Source organism: Nerophis lumbriciformis, linkage group LG18 (genome assembly GCF_033978685.3).
Source record: "Nerophis lumbriciformis linkage group LG18, RoL_Nlum_v2.1, whole genome shotgun sequence".
NCBI classification, from domain to species: domain Eukaryota; kingdom Metazoa; phylum Chordata; class Actinopteri; order Syngnathiformes; family Syngnathidae; genus Nerophis; species Nerophis lumbriciformis.
In genome coordinates this window covers 34352501-34358129 of record NC_084565.2, presented here as the reverse complement: position 1 = coordinate 34358129, position 5629 = coordinate 34352501, and positions in this window count along the sequence as shown.

Below are 5629 nucleotides of genomic sequence, written 5' to 3'. Positions count from 1 at the left end.
AAAAAAAAAAAGCCTTAAAGCCACCGCGGGTCACCTCTTCCTCCTGATAGGTGAGCAAGGATATGTGGACTCGCAGATGCCATCTAGGAGGACACCCATTGGTGGATACAGCCGAGAAGGCGGGCCCAAGCTCCGGCCACCTCACTCTGATTGGTCAAGTTTGTGAACGGGCTAACACGTTGTGGAGCCTACTTCCTGAGCTTTGACCAATCAAAAAGCATAAAATCTGTCACACCACCCACCCTCTTGGCTTGGTATTGATTGTTATGAATGTGTGTTAAACAGATATACAAACGTCTGGTGTGTGTATATATATATATATATATATATATATATATATATATATGTTGTTTTTCATCCAATTTGATTTTATTTTTACATTTTGTACGGTGTCTTTGAGTGCCCAGAAAGGCGCCTTATTATTATTATTATTATATATCAGAGGTGTGGACTCGAGTCACATGACTTGGACTCGAGTCAGACTCGAGTCATGAATTTGATGACTTTAGACTCGACTTGACAAAATGTAAAAAGACTTGCAACTCGACTTAGACTTTAACATCAATGACTTGTGACTTCACTTGGACTTGAGCCTTTTGAATTGACATGACTTGACATGACTTGCTACTTTCCCCAAAACCCAAAGATGAAAAAGTTATTCGGGAGCGCTCCGTATTTTTCATTGTGTACTTGTCTATCAGCGTTGCGTGTGTCAGCTGGTGTGCTCTCAGTACAACAGCCAATCAAATTAGATCTACTTTGTTTTCATCGCACAGCATTCATCCAATCAAATTGCAGGACAACCAACGAAGAAGACATGTCCAAACCACACGCCAGTGAACAAAAAATGATGCCTAAAATAATTTCGTTTGGGTATAAAAATTACGAGGTGGTCAACACAAAACGGTTTGCAGTATGCAACACATGCGGTTCGAAAATTACTGATGGAGAGGCAACAACTTCCAACTTCGTCCGGCATTTGAAGTTGCACAAAGAAGGGTAAGTTTTGAATGTAAGATAACTTTTATTGGCTAAGTAGCGTGACTTTTATTTGCTGTGTAGTTAAATCAGTGAGGCTGTAAACTCACTGCTAACGTTATAACGTCATTGCAAACACGGGAATCTGTTGCAGTTCACTACCTTATTCATACTTTTTGTTCAGTGATTTTTTTTAAGCAGGGTTACGTTAGTCAATATATCACACGTAACGTTAGACGGCGGTCAGCAGCACCGCGTATTTTAGCCACCTAAAAAAAAGACAAAAATAGTAAAATAAAGGTCAGTTAAAATGTATACTATATTATGAATATGTGTACCGTTTTAGCTAGCTTTCTGACATACTGTTGGTTGTTTACCTCAGTGGTCCCCAACCACCGGGCCGCGGCCCGGTACTGGTCCGTGGATCGATTGGTATCGGGCCGCACAAGAATTTTTTTTTTTTTTTTTTTTTTTTTTTTTTAAATTAAATCAACATAAAAAACACAAGATACACTTACAAGTAGTGCACCAACCCAAAAAAACTCTCTCCCCCATTTGTTCTGGGCATTGAACATGAAGACTCTTCCTTCACTGTTCCGAGTGGCCATGAGAGTCTTGGCAGTGCCTGCCTCCAGTGCTCCAGTGGAGCGAGTTTTCAGCCATGGTGGCATCATACTACGCCTCCATCGTGCACAAATGACTGACAGACTCTTGGCTAATTTGGTCTTTTGCAAATGCAATGCAGCATAGGGCCCTGACATATAAAAAGTACAACTTTTTTGTTATGTTCACGTATATGTCATGTTTTTTCAATGTTAACACTTTTGTACAAATAAGTACATTTGCACTTTATTTTTCAATGTGTTTGTTCTGTAAAGGAATGAGTTAATGTTTAAAATGACTGGTTAATAGTGCTATTATAAAGTGCAATGTCAGCACAATTTTCTTTCCTGCAATTTAAAATGCACTTGTTTTAATAAATAAATACAGCATTTGAAAAGCATACACAATCTGTGTTAATATATTAGTTTGTGGTTAAAAGGACTTGAAAGGACTCGAAACTCAAAATGCAGGACTTAGGACTTGACTTGAGACTTTCCAGTCTTGACTTTGGACTTGATTCGGGGCTTGCCTGTCTTGACTCGGGACTTGACTCGGACTTGAGGGCAAAGACTTGAGACTTACTTGTGACTTGCAAAACAATGACTTGGTCCCACCTCTGTTATATATACACACATATATATATATATATATATATATATATATATATATATATATATATATATATATATACTGTATATATATGTATACATTTATATAAATATATATGTATGTGTGGGAAAAAAATCACAAGACTACTTCATCTCTACAGGCCTGTTTCATGAGGGGGTTCCCTCAATCATCAGGAGATTTTAATGGGAGCATTCACATACCATGGTTTATATAGGGCACAGAGTGGGTGGGTACAGGCTGGCGTAGGGGCGTGGTGATTGGCTCATGTGTTACCTAGGAGGTGTTTCCGTCTGTGGCGGCATGCTGATACAATTTCGCTGCGCTTGTTGAGGGATGACTGGTCTGGACAGTATATAATAAACAGTTTCTCTTTCAAGCATAGGTTGCATCTTTTATTACCACTATTGTAAGGTGTGCTGGATGCAAGAATTTGCCATGTTATTGAATATTCAACATTATTGTCTTTGAGGTCCCAAATGTGTTTGCTGAGTTCTGTGGTATTCCGCAGGTTTTGGTTCCTGAAAGAAGCCTTGTGATTGTTCCATCTGGTTTTAAACTCTCCCTCGGTTAATCCTACATATGTGTCGGATGTGTTAATGTCCTTGCGTGTTACCTTAGATTGGTAGACAACTGATGTTTGTAAGCACCCCCCGTTGAGAGGGCAATCAGGTTTCTTGCGGCAGTTGCAGCCTTTGTTGGTTTTGGGGTCGCTCTGTCCGGGGGCCGACGGCTCATTTGCAATTGTTTTGTTGTGGTTTGAGATGATTTGTCGTATATTGTTCATGCAGCTGTAGCTCAATTTAATGTTGTTCTTGTTGAATACTTTTCTTAGGCTGTTGCCTTTGGGAAAGTGTTTGTCAATCAGATTGAGGAATTTTTGGCCAATGTTAGTTGAGACGTTTTTGCTGTATGGGGGGTTGTACCAGATGATGTTGTTTCGTTTTCTGTTCTTTTTTGGTTGGTTTCCAGGCGTGGGTTCATAGGTGAGGGTGAAATTGTATCCGCTTTCATCAAGGGCTTTTTGGTACGGGGGGGTTGCTTGGTCAAATTCAGCTTTGCTAGATGACAGCATCGATAGCCTTTTATTAATTCCGGTAGGTATTCTTTTCGTGGTGGTGGGCGGGTGGTTGCTGTCATGGTGCACGTATTGGAGTGTTGTGTTGGATTTCGTGAATGGTTGGTAGCTGTTATTTCTCAGGTTGAAAGTGACGTCGAGGAAGTTGACGGTTTGCTTGTTGGCTTCAATCGTGATATATTTATATATATATATATATATATATATATATATATATATATATATATATATATAAATATATAAATATATATATATATATATAAATATATATAAATATATATATATATATATAAATATATATATATATATATATATATATATATATATAAATATATATATATATATATATAAATATATATATATATATATAAATAAATATATATATATATATATATATAAATATATATAAATATATATATATATATATATATATATATATATATAAATATATATATATAAATATATATATATAAATATAAATATATATATATATATATATATATATATATATATATATATATATATATATATATATATATATATATATATATATATATATATATATAATTGCATGTATAATTAGAAGTAACAAATGTTTCTACATTTGGAAATTATCAGCCGGTCAAGGCGGATGGCCGCCTGTGCTCAATGTGAAAAATACCTTGTTATGACTGTAAATAACATTTTTGCTGACCCCTATGGGTTGTGGTTAAAATGTCTTGAAAGACATGCTGTATTATAAATATAAGTATTGTAATCCATCCATCCATTTTCTACCGCTTGTCCGTTTCGGGGTCGCTGTAATCATTAAAGTTAAAAGTTAAAGTACCAATGATTGTCACACACACACTAGGTGTGGTGAAATTATCCTCTGCATTTGACCCATCCCCTTGTTCACCCCCTGGGAGGTGAGGGGAGCAGTGAGCAGCAATAACTTAATGACAATTAGTTGATAAGTAATGTTAATAAATTAGATCATGCTCAAATGTTACACACATACATGTGCTTGTCGGTCCCCTAATGGTGTGTACCGAGTTAGGTGACAATTCGGCTAAGCACATTATTGTTACAGTGAGTGGAGCTGTATGATAAATTTCAAGTCAATCCAATGGATGGAGTTTCAAATAAAAAAACAGCGCCACCATGTGGTGTGTTTGTCAGAAAAATACTAGCACAGTCGACAGACTAAGGGTGCATATTTTGGCGCGGTTTCACCCTTTTGTGTGCAATGGTTCAGTTGTGCAGTACGAGATTTAGATTGTTTTATTTGACTGTCAAGATTGTTCAATAATTGAAATACTTCTTTCCTTCGTCCCTGTTCTAAATCTCGATTTAGTAAGAGCTCAGTTCCTTTTAGATTATAATTGCTTTCTATTTTACCAAATCTGTTTTGATTGTTGATTGGAAGAATGTGTGCATGTGCTTTGTACTTGATTTTCTTGTACTCGCCAATTCATTAAATTCCAATATGTTTAACTGTTTGAATATTTGGTTTGTGGGTTCCCTGTATGCTTTTCCACTTATGAGTCTCACGGCTCTTTTCTGCTTAACTACAGTTTGTTGCTGCATCTGTAAGTGGAAGTTAAAACTCTACTATGCAAAGCCAAAGCCATTTATCAACAACACCCAGAAACGCCGCCGGCTTCGCTGGGCCCGAGCTCATCTAAGATGGACTCATGCAAAGTGGAAAAGTGTCCTGTGGTCTGTTGCATCCACATTTCAAATTGTTTTTAGAAACTGAGGACGTCGTGTCCTCCGGACCAAAGAGGAAAAGAACCATCCGGATTGTTATAGGCGCAAAATTCAAAAGCCGGCATCTGTGATGGTATGGGGGTGTATTAGTGCCCAAGGCATGGGTAACTTACACATCTGTGAAGGCACCATTAATGCTGAAAGGTACATACAGGTTTTGGAGCAACATATGTTGCCATCCAAGCAACGTTATCATGGACGCCCCTGCTTATTTCAGCAAGACAATTAGTGTTAGTAAAAGAGTGCGGGTACTAGACTGGCCTGCCTGTAGTCCAGACCTGTCTCCCATTGAAAATGTGTGGCGCATTATGAAGCCTAAAATACCACAACGGAGACCCCGGACTGTTGAACAACTTAAGCTGGACATCAAGCAAGAATGGGAAAGAATTCCACCTGAAAAACTTCAAAAATTGGTCTCCTCAGTTCCCAAACGTTTACTGAGTGTTGTTAAAAGGAAAGGCCATGTAACACAGTGGTAAAAATGCCTCTGTGCCAACTTTTTTGCAATGTGTTGCTGTCATTAAATTCTAAGTTAATGATTATTTGCATTAAAAAAATATGTTTCTCAGTTGCCTTTGCCGTCTATTCAAT